Raw genomic sequence first — 9,845 nt, 5'->3', positions numbered from 1 at the left:
ATGGAGGTGATGGCAAGGCAAGGCATCCTGACACTCCTGCTTTATTTCATACACTAAAGTACACGAGTAAGTGTAAAATTAAGTATCTGTGGAGCATTGGTGGTTCAGTGGTAGAATTCTCGCCTGCCACGCGGGAGGCCTGGGTTCGATTCCCGGCCAAAGCAGTCCTGAGCTTTTGCTGATATGGCAGTGCATTTTGTGAAAGTGAGGACAGCCATTTGCGCTGTGGTGGGGCAAGTTGACAGTGTTCCACATACAATGGTACAGGAAAAGAAAAAAAACATCCACCCAATGTGGAGCTCGAACCCACGACCCTGAGATTACGAGTCTCATGCTTTACCGACTGAGTTAGCAATGCTTGGTAACCGAGGAGTTGTGGTGATGGCAAGGCAAGGCATCCTGACTCTCCTGCTTTGTTTTGTACACTAAAGTACATGAGTAAGTCTAAAATTAAGCATCTGTGGATCATTGGTGGTTCAGTGGTAGAAATCTAGCCGGCCACGTGGGAGGCCGGGTTCAATTCCCGGTCAATACATTCCTGAGTTTTTGCTGATAGGGCAGTGCATTTTGTGAAAGTGAGGACAGCCATTTGCGCTGTGGTGATGCAAGTATACACTGTTCCACATACAATGGTACAGGAAGAGAAAAAAACAACTGCCCAACATGGAGCTCAAATACATGACCCTAAGTTAAATTGTCTTATGCTCTAGCGACTGTGCTAGTCGGGCTTGGTTTCGTAGGCTTGGAGGTGATGGCAAGGCAAGGCATCCTGACACTCCTGCTTTGTTTTATACACTAAAGTACATGAGTAAGTGTAAAATTAGGCATCTGTGGAGCATTGGTGGTTCAGTGGTAGAATTCTCGCCTGCCACGCGTGAGGCCCGGAATCGATTCCCGGCCAATGCAGTCCTGAGTTTTTGCTGATATGGCAGTGTATTTTGTGAAAGTGAGGACAGCCATTTGCGCTGTGGTGGTGCAAGTATACAGTGTTCCACATACAATGGTACAAGAAAAGAAAAAACATCCGCCCAACGTGGGGGTCGAACCCACGACCCTGAGATTAAAAGTCTCATGCTCTACCGACTGAGCTAGCCAGGCTTGGTTGCGAATGTATGGAGGTGATGGCAAGGCAAGGCAAGGCATCCTGACACTCCTGCTTTGTTTCATACACTAAAGTACACGAGTAAGTGTAAACTTAAGTATCTGTGGAGCATTGGTGGTTCAGTGGTAGAATTCTCGCCTGCCACGCGGGAGGCCCGGGTTCGATTCCCGGCCAATGCAATCCTGAGTTTTTGCTGATATGGCAGTGCATTTTGTGAAAGTGAGGACAGCCATTTGCGCTGTGGTGGTGCAAGTTGACAGTGTTCCACATACAATGGTACAGGAAAAGAAAAAAAACATCCGCCCAATGTGGGGCTCGAACCCACGACCCTGAGATTAAGAGTCTCATGCTTTACCGACTGAGTTAGCAATGATTGGTAACCGAGGAGTTGTGGTGATGGCAAGGCAAGGCATCCTGACTCTCCTGCTTTGTTTTGTACACTAAAGTACATGAGTAAGTCTAAAATTAAACATCTGTGGATCATTGGTGGTTCAGTGGTAGAAATCTAGCCGGCCACGTGGGAGGCCGGGTTCAATTCCCGGTCAATACATTCCTGAGTTTTTGCTGATAGGGCAGTGCATTTTGTGAAAGTGAGGACAGCCATTTGCGCTGTGGTGATGCAAGTATACACTGTTCCACATACAATGGTACAGGAAGAGAAAAAAACAACTGCCCAACATGGAGCTCAAATACATGACCCTAAGATTAATAGTCTTATGCTCTAGCGACTGTGCTAGTCGGGCTTGGTTACGTAGGCTTGGAGGTGATGGCAAGGCAAGGCATCCTGACACTCCTGCTTTGTTTTATACACTAAAGTACATGAGTAAGTGTAAAATTAAGTACCTGTGGAGCATTGGTGGTTCAGTGGTAGAATTCTCGCCTGCCACGCGGGAGGCCCGGGTTCGATTCCCGGCCAATGCAGTCCTGAGTTTTTGCTGATATGGCAGTGCATTTTGTGAAAGTGAGGACAGCCATTTGCGCTGTGGTGATGCAAGTATACACTGTTCCACATACAATGGTACAGGAAGAGAAAAAAACAACTGCCCAACATGGAGCTCAAATACATGACCCTAAGATTAATAGTCTTATGCTCTAGCGACTGTGCTAGTCGGGCTTGGTTACGTAGGCTTGGAGGTGATGGCAAGGCAAGGCATCCTGACACTCCTGCTTTGTTTTATACACTAAAGTACATGAGTAAGTGTAAAATTAGGCATCTGTGGAGCATTGGTGGTTCAGTGGTAGAATTCTCGCCTGCCACGCGTGAGGCCCGGAATCGATTCCCGGCAAATGCAGTCCTGAATTTTTGCTGATATGGCAGTGTATTTTGTGAAAGTGAGGACAGCCATTTGCGCTGTGGTGGTGCAAGTATACAGTGTTCCACATACAATGGTACAGGAAAAGAAAAAACATCCGCACAACGTGGGGCTCGAACCCACGACCCTGCGATTAAGAGTCTCATGCTTTACCAACTGAGCTAGCCAGGCTTATTTGAGAATGTATGGAGGTGATGGCAAGGCAAGGCAAGGCATCCTGACACTCCTGCTTTGTTTCATACACTAAAGTACACGAGTAAGTGTAAAATTAAGTCCTTGTGGAGCATTGGTGGTTCAGTGGTAGAATTCTCGCCTGCCACGCGGGAGGCCTGGGTTCGATTCCCGGCCAATGCAGTCCTAAGTTTTTGCTGATATGGCAGTGCATTTTGTGAAAGTGAGGACAGCCACTTGAGCTGTGGTGGTGCAAGTTGACAGTGTTCCACATACAATGGTACAGGAAAAGAAAAAAAACATCCGCCCAATGTGGGGCTCGAACCCACGACCCTGAGATTAAGAGTCTCATGCTTTACCGACTGAGTTAGCAATGCTTGGTAACCGAGGAGTTGTGGTGATGGCAAGGCAAGGCATCCTGACTCTCCTGCTTTGTTTTGTACACTAAAGTACATGAGTAAGTCTAAAATTAAGCATCTGTGGATCATTGGTGGTTCAGTGGTAGAAATCTAGCCGGCCACGTGGGAGGCCGGGTTCAATTCCCGGTCAATACATTCCTGAGTTTTTGCTGATAGGGCAGTACATTTTGTGAAAGTGAGGACAGCCATTTGCGCTGTGGTGATGCAAGTATACACTGTTCCACATTCAATGGTACAGGAAGAGAAAAAAACAACTGCCCAACATGGAGCTCAAATACATGACCCTAAGATTAATAGTCTTATGCTCTAGCGACTGTGCTAGTCGGGCTTGGTTACGTAGGCTTGGAGGTGATGGCAAGGCAAGGCATCCTGACACTCCTGCTTTGTTTTATACACTAAAGTACATGAGTAAGTGTAAAATTAGGCATCTGTGGAGCATTGGTGGTTCAGTGGTAGAATTCTCGCCTGCCACGCGTGAGGCCCGGAATCGATTCCCGGCCAATGCAGTCCTGAGTTTTTGCTGATATGGCAGTGTATTTTGTGAAAGTGAGGACAGCCATTTGCGCTGTGGTGGTGCATGTATACAGTGTTCCACATACAATGGTACAGGAAAAGAAAAAACATTCACCCAACGTGGGGCTCGAACCCACGACCCTGAGATTAAGAGTTTCATGCTCTACCGACTGAGCTAGCCAGGCTTGGTTGCGAATGTATGGAGGTGATGGCAAGGCAAGGCATCCTGACACTCCTGCTTTGTTTCATACACTAAAGTACACGAGTAAGTGTAAAATTAAGTACTTGTGGAGCATTGGTGGTTCAGTGGTAGAATTCTCGCCTGCCACGCGGGAGGCCTGGGTTCGATTCCCGGCCAATGCAGTCCTAAGTTTTTGCTGATATGGCAGTGCATTTTGTGAAAGTGAGGACAGCCATTTGCGCTGTGGTGGTGCAAGTTGACAGTGTTCCACATACAATGGTACAGGAAAAGAAAAAAAACATCCGCCCAATGTAGGGCTCGAACCCACGACCCTGAGATTAAGAGTCTCATGCTTTACCGACTGAGTTAGCAATGCTTGGTAACCGAGGAGTTGTGGTGATGGCAAGGCAAGGCATCCTGACTCTCCTGCTTTGTTTTGTACACTAAAGTACATGAGTAAGTCTAAAATTAAACATCTGTGGATCATTGGTGGTTCAGTGGTAGAAATCTAGCCGGCCACGTGGGAGGCCGGGTTCAATTCCCGGTCAATACATTCCTGAGTTTTTGCTGATAGGGCAGTGCATTTTGTGAAAGTGAGGACAGCCATTTGCGCTGTGGTGATGCAAGTAAACACTGTTCCACATATAATGGTACAGGAAGAGAAAAAAACAACTGCCCAACATGGAGCTCAAATACATGACCCTAAGATTAATAGTCTTATGCTCTAGCGACTGTGCTAGTCGGGCTTGGTTACGTAGGCTTGGAGGTGATGGCAAGGCAAGGCATCCTGACACTCCTGCTTTGTTTTATACACTAAAGTACATGAGTAAGTGTCAAATTAAGTACCTGTGGAGCATTGGTGGTTCAGTGGTAGAATTCTCGCCTGCCACGCGGGAGGCCTGGGTTCGATTCCTGGCCAATGCAGTCCTGAGTTTTTGCTGATATGGCAGTGCATTTTGTGAAAGTGAGGACAGCCATTTGCGCTGTGGTGATGCAAGTATACACTGTTCCACATACAATGGTAAAGGAAGAGAAAAAAACAACTGCCCAACATGGAGCTCAAATACATGACCCTAAGATTAATAGTCTTATGCTCTAGCGACTGTGCTAGTCGGGCTTTGTTACGTAGGCTTGGAGGTGATGGCAAGGCAAGGCATCCTGACACTCCTGCTTTGTTTAATACACTAAAGTACATGAGTAAGTGTAAAATTAGGCATCTGTGGAGCATTGGTGGTTCAGTGGTAGAATTCTCGCCTGCCACGCGTGAGGCCCGGAATCGATTCCCGGCCAATGCAGTCCTGAGTTTTTGCTGATATGGCAGTGTATTTTGTGAAAGTGAGGACAGCCATTTGCGCTGTGGTGGTGCATGTATACAGTGTTCCACATACAATGGTACAGGAAAAGAAAAAACATTCACCCAACGTGGGGCTCGAACCCACGACCCTGAGATTAAAAGTTTCATGCTCTACCGACTGAGCTAGCCAGGCTTGGTTGCGAATGTTTTGAGGTGATGGCAAGGCAAGGCATCCTGACACTCCTGCTTTGTTTCATACACTAAAGTACACGAGTAAGTGTAAAATTAAGTACTTGTGGAGCTTTGGTGGTTCAGTGGTAGAATTCTCGCCTGCCACGCGGGAGGCCTGGGTTCGATTCCCGGCCAATGCAGTCCTAAGTTTTTGCTGATATTGCAGTGCATTTTGTGAAAGTGAGGACAGCCATTTGCGCTGTGGTGGTGCAAGTTGACAGTGTTCCACATACAATGGTACAGGAAAAGAAAAAAAACATCCGCCCAATGTAGGGCTCGAACCCACGACCCTGAGATTAAGAGTCTCATGCTTTACCGACTGAGTTAACAATGCTTGGTAACCGAGGAGTTGTGGTGATGGCAAGGCAAGGCATCCTGACTCTCCTGCTTTGTTTTGTACACTAAAGTACATGAGTAAGTCTAAAATTAAACATCTGTGGATCATTGGTGGTTCAGTGGTAGAAATCTAGCCGGCCACGTGGGAGGCCGGGTTCAATTCCCGGTCAATACATTCCTGAGTTTTTGCTGATAGGGCAGTGCATTTTGTGAAAGTGAGGACAGCCATTTGCGCTGTGGTGATGCAAGTATACACTGTTCCACATACAATGGTAAAGGAAGAGAAAAAAACAACTGCCCAACATGGAGCTCAAATACATGACCCTAAGATTAATAGTCTTATGCTCTAGCGACTGTGCTAGTCGGGCTTTGTTACGTAGGCTTGGAGGTGATGGCAAGGCAAGGCATCCTGACACTCCTGCTTTGTTTAATACACTAAAGTACATGAGTAAGTGTAAAATTAGGCATCTGTGGAGCATTGGTGGTTCAGTGGTAGAATTCTCGCCTGCCACGCGTGAGGCCCGGAATCGATTCCCGGCCAATGCAGTCCTGAGTTTTTGCTGATATGGCAGTGTATTTTGTGAAAGTGAGGACAGCCATTTGCGCTGTGGTGGTGCATGTATACAGTGTTCCACATACAATGGTACAGGAAAAGAAAAAACATTCGCCCAACGTGGGGCTCGAACCCACGACCCTGAGATTAAGAGTTTCATGCTCTACCGACTGAGCTAGCCAGGCTTGGTTGCGAATGTTTTGAGGTGATGGCAAGGCAAGGCATCCTGACACTCCTGCTTTGTTTCATACACTAAAGTACACGAGTAAGTGTAAAATTAAGTACTTGTGGAGCTTTGGTGGTTCTGTGGTAGAATTCTCGCCTGCCACGCGGGAGGCCTGGGTTCGATTCCCGGCCAATGCAGTCCTAAGTTTTTGCTGATATGGCAGTGCATTTTGTGAAAGTGAGGACAGCCATTTGCGCTGTGGTGGTGCAAGTTGACAGTGTTCCACATACAATGGTACAGGAAAAGAAAAAAAACATCCGCCCAACGTTGGGCTCGAACCCACGACCCTGAGATTAAGAGTCTCATGCTTTACCGACTGAGTTAGCAATGCTTGGTAACCGAGGAGTTGTGGTGATGGCAAGGCAAGGCATCCTGACTCTCCTGCTTTGTTTTGTACACTAAAGTACATGAGTAAGTCTAAAATTAAACATCTGTGGATCATTGGTGGTTCAGTGGTAGAAATCTAGCCGGCCACGTGGGAGGCCGGGTTCAATTCCCGGTCAATACATTCCTGAGTTTTTGCTGATAGGGCAGTGCATTTTGTGAAAGTGAGGACAGCCATTTGCGCTGTGGTGATGCAAGTAAACACTGTTCCACATATAATGGTACAGGAAGAGAAAAAAACAACTGCCCAACATGGAGCTCAAATACATGACCCTAAGATTAATAGTCTTATGCTCTAGCGACTGTGCTAGTCGGGCTTGGTTACGTAGGCTTGGAGGTGATGGCAAGGCAAGGCATCCTGACACTCCTGCTTTGTTTAATACACTAAAGTACATGAGTAAGTGTAAAATTAGGCATCTGTGGAGCATTGGTGGTTCAGTGGTAGAATTCTCGCCTGCCACTCGTGAGGCCCGGAATCGATTCCCTGCCAATGCAGTCCTGAGTTTTTGCTGATATGGCAGTGTATTTTGTGAAAGTGAGGACAGCCATTTGCGCTGTGGTGGTGCAAGTTGACAGTGTTCCACATACAATGGTACAGGAAAAGAAAAAACATCCGGCCAACGTGGGGCTCGAACCCACGACCCTGAGATTAAGAGTCTCATGCTCTACCAACTGAGCTAGCCAGGCTTGGTAGAGAATGTATGGAGGTGATGGCAAGGCAAGGCATCCTGACACTCCTGCTTTGTTTCATACACTAAAGTACACGAGTAAGTGTAAAATTAAGTACCTGTGGAGCATTGGTGGTTCAGTGGTAGAATTCTTGCCTGCCACGTGGGAGGCCCGGGTTCGATTCCCGGCCTATGCAGTCCTGAGTTTTTGCTGATATGGCAGTGCATTTTGTGAAAGTGAGGACAGCCATTTGCGCTGTGGTGGTGCAAGTTGACAGTGTTCCACAAACAATGGTACAGGAAAAGAAAAAAAACATCCGACCAATGTGGGGCTCGAACCCACGACCCTGAGATTAAGAGTCTCATGCTTTATCGACTGAGTTAGCAATGCTTGGTAACCGAGGAGTTGTGGTGATGGCAAGGCAAGGCATCCTGACTCTCCTGCTTTGTTTTGTACACTAAAGTACATGAGTAAGTCTAAAATTAAGCATCTGTGGATCATTGGTGGTTCAGTTGTAGAAATCTAGCCGGCCACGTGGGAGGCCGGGTTCAATTCCCGGTCAATACATTCCTGAGTTTTTGCTGATAGGGCAGTGCATTTTGTGAAAGTGAGGACAGCCATTTGCGCTGTGGTGATGCAAGTATACACTGTTCCACATACAATGGTAAAGGAAGAGAAAAAAACAACTGCCCAACATGGAGCTCAAATACATGACCCTAAGATTAATAGTCTTATGCTGTAGCGACTGTGCTAGTCGGGCTTGGTTACGTAGGCTTGGAGGTGATGGAAAGGCAAGGCATCCTGACACTCCTGCTTTGTTTTATACACTAAAGTACATGAGTAAGTGTAAAATTAGGCATCTGTGGAGCATTGGTGGTTCAGTGGTAGAATTCTCGCCTGCCACGCGTGAGGCCCGGAATCGATTCCCGGCCAATGCAGTCCTGAGTTTTTGCTGATATGGCAGTGTATTTTGTGAAAGTGAGGACAGCCATTTGCGCTGTGGTGGTGCATGTATACAGTGTTCCACATACAATGGTACAGGAAAAGAAAAAACATCCAACCAACGTGGGACTCGAACCCACGACTCTGAGATTAAGAGTCTCATGCTTTACCGACTGAGCTAGCCAGGCTTGGTTGCGAATGTATGGAGGTGATGGCAAGGCAAGGCAAGGCATCCTGACACTCCTGCTTTGTTTCATACACTAAAGTACACGAGTAAGTGTAAAATTAAGTACCTGTGGAGCATTGGTCGTTCAGTGGTAGAATTCTCGCCTGCCACGCGGGAGGTCTGGGTTCGATTCCCGGCCAATGCAGTCCTAAGTTTTTGCTGATATGGCAGTGCATTTTGTGAAAGTGAGGACAGCCATTTGCGCTGTGGTGGTGCAAGTTGACAGTGTTCCACATACAATGGTACAGGAAAAGAAAAAAAACATCCGCCCAATGTAGGGCTCGAACCCACGACCCTGAGATTAAGAGTCTCATGCTTTACCGACTGAGTTAGCAATGCTTGGTAACCGAGGAGTTGTGGTGATGGCAAGGCAAGGCATCCTGACTCTCCTGCTTTGTTTTGTACACTAAAGTACATCAGTAAGTCTAAAATTAAACATCTGTGGATCATTGGTGGTTCAGTGGTAGAAATCTAGCCGGCCACGTGGGAGGCCGGGTTCAATTCCCGGCCAATGCAGTCCTGAGTTTTTGCTGATATGGCAGTGCATTTTGTGAAAGTGAGGACAGCCATTTGCGCTGTGGTGATGCAAGTATACACTGTTCCACATACAATGGTAAAGGAAGAGAAAAAAACAACTGCTCAACATGGAGCTCAAATACATGACCCTAAGATTAATAGTCTTATGCTCTAGCGACTGTGCTAGTCGGGCTTGGTTACGTAGGTTTGGAGGTGATGGCAAGGCAAGGCATCCTGACACTCCTGCTTTGTTTTATACACTAAAGTACATGAGTAAGTGTAAAATTAGGCATCTGTGGAGCATTGGTGATTCAGTGGTAGAATTCTCGCCTGCCACTCATGAGGCCCGGAATCGATTCCCGGCCAATGCAGTCCTGAGTTTTTGCTGATATGGCAGTGTATTTTGTGAAAGTGAGGACAGCCATTTGCGCTGTGGTGGTGCAAGTTGACAGTGTTCCACATACAATGGTACAGGAAAAGAAAAAACATCCGCCCAACGTGGGGCTCGAACCCACAACCCTGAGATTAAGAGTCTCATGCTCTACCGACTGAGCTAGCCAGGATTGGTTGAGAATGTATGGAGGTGATGGCAAGGCAAGGCATCCTGACACTCCTGCTTTATTTCATACACTAAAGTACACGAGTAAGTGTAAAGTTAAGTATCTGTGGAGCATTGGTGGTTCAGTGGTAGAATTCTCACCTGCCACGCGGGAGGCCCGGGTTCGATTTCCGGCCAATGCAGTCCTAAATTTTTGCTGATATGGCAGTG

At 47.0% G+C, this 9,845-nt stretch overlaps 17 non-coding genes across 17 annotated transcripts; 11 read left to right on the top strand and 6 right to left on the bottom strand.

The window, feature by feature from the left end:
* Window positions 1–93: 93 nt before the first annotated feature.
* Window positions 94–164, top strand: TRNAG-GCC (transfer RNA glycine (anticodon GCC)). The gene has a single exon. It is a non-coding gene; the product is annotated as a tRNA-Gly (tRNA).
* Window positions 165–1,025: 861 nt separating this feature from the next.
* TRNAK-UUU (transfer RNA lysine (anticodon UUU)) lies at window positions 1,026–1,098 on the bottom strand. The gene has a single exon. It is a non-coding gene; the product is annotated as a tRNA-Lys (tRNA).
* A 112-nt stretch (window positions 1,099–1,210) lies between these two features.
* Window positions 1,211–1,281, top strand: TRNAG-GCC (transfer RNA glycine (anticodon GCC)). The gene has a single exon. It is a non-coding gene; the product is annotated as a tRNA-Gly (tRNA).
* A 671-nt stretch (window positions 1,282–1,952) lies between these two features.
* Window positions 1,953–2,023, top strand: TRNAG-GCC (transfer RNA glycine (anticodon GCC)). Its single transcript has one exon. It is a non-coding gene; the product is annotated as a tRNA-Gly (tRNA).
* Window positions 2,024–2,698: 675 nt separating this feature from the next.
* Window positions 2,699–2,769, top strand: TRNAG-GCC (transfer RNA glycine (anticodon GCC)). Its single transcript has one exon. It is a non-coding gene; the product is annotated as a tRNA-Gly (tRNA).
* Window positions 2,770–3,630: 861 nt separating this feature from the next.
* Window positions 3,631–3,703, bottom strand: TRNAK-CUU (transfer RNA lysine (anticodon CUU)). The gene has a single exon. It is a non-coding gene; the product is annotated as a tRNA-Lys (tRNA).
* Window positions 3,704–3,810: 107 nt separating this feature from the next.
* TRNAG-GCC (transfer RNA glycine (anticodon GCC)) lies at window positions 3,811–3,881 on the top strand. Its single transcript has one exon. It is a non-coding gene; the product is annotated as a tRNA-Gly (tRNA).
* A 671-nt stretch (window positions 3,882–4,552) lies between these two features.
* On the top strand, window positions 4,553–4,623 carry TRNAG-GCC (transfer RNA glycine (anticodon GCC)). The gene has a single exon. It is a non-coding gene; the product is annotated as a tRNA-Gly (tRNA).
* Window positions 4,624–5,113: 490 nt separating this feature from the next.
* TRNAK-UUU (transfer RNA lysine (anticodon UUU)) lies at window positions 5,114–5,186 on the bottom strand. The gene has a single exon. It is a non-coding gene; the product is annotated as a tRNA-Lys (tRNA).
* Window positions 5,187–5,293: 107 nt separating this feature from the next.
* On the top strand, window positions 5,294–5,364 carry TRNAG-GCC (transfer RNA glycine (anticodon GCC)). Its single transcript has one exon. It is a non-coding gene; the product is annotated as a tRNA-Gly (tRNA).
* Window positions 5,365–6,225: 861 nt separating this feature from the next.
* On the bottom strand, window positions 6,226–6,298 carry TRNAK-CUU (transfer RNA lysine (anticodon CUU)). Its single transcript has one exon. It is a non-coding gene; the product is annotated as a tRNA-Lys (tRNA).
* A 107-nt stretch (window positions 6,299–6,405) lies between these two features.
* TRNAG-GCC (transfer RNA glycine (anticodon GCC)) lies at window positions 6,406–6,476 on the top strand. Its single transcript has one exon. It is a non-coding gene; the product is annotated as a tRNA-Gly (tRNA).
* Window positions 6,477–7,337: 861 nt separating this feature from the next.
* TRNAK-CUU (transfer RNA lysine (anticodon CUU)) lies at window positions 7,338–7,410 on the bottom strand. The gene has a single exon. It is a non-coding gene; the product is annotated as a tRNA-Lys (tRNA).
* A 107-nt stretch (window positions 7,411–7,517) lies between these two features.
* On the top strand, window positions 7,518–7,588 carry TRNAG-GCC (transfer RNA glycine (anticodon GCC)). The gene has a single exon. It is a non-coding gene; the product is annotated as a tRNA-Gly (tRNA).
* A 1,046-nt stretch (window positions 7,589–8,634) lies between these two features.
* TRNAG-GCC (transfer RNA glycine (anticodon GCC)) lies at window positions 8,635–8,705 on the top strand. The gene has a single exon. It is a non-coding gene; the product is annotated as a tRNA-Gly (tRNA).
* An 861-nt stretch (window positions 8,706–9,566) lies between these two features.
* TRNAK-CUU (transfer RNA lysine (anticodon CUU)) lies at window positions 9,567–9,639 on the bottom strand. The gene has a single exon. It is a non-coding gene; the product is annotated as a tRNA-Lys (tRNA).
* A 107-nt stretch (window positions 9,640–9,746) lies between these two features.
* On the top strand, window positions 9,747–9,817 carry TRNAG-GCC (transfer RNA glycine (anticodon GCC)). Its single transcript has one exon. It is a non-coding gene; the product is annotated as a tRNA-Gly (tRNA).
* The last annotated feature ends 28 nt before the right edge of the window (window positions 9,818–9,845 follow it).

The sequence above is a fragment of the Pseudophryne corroboree genome, chromosome 3, assembly GCF_028390025.1.
Source record: "Pseudophryne corroboree isolate aPseCor3 chromosome 3, aPseCor3.hap2, whole genome shotgun sequence".
Taxonomy (NCBI): domain Eukaryota; kingdom Metazoa; phylum Chordata; class Amphibia; order Anura; family Myobatrachidae; genus Pseudophryne; species Pseudophryne corroboree.
This window is presented reverse-complemented; position numbering and strand designations above follow the sequence as displayed.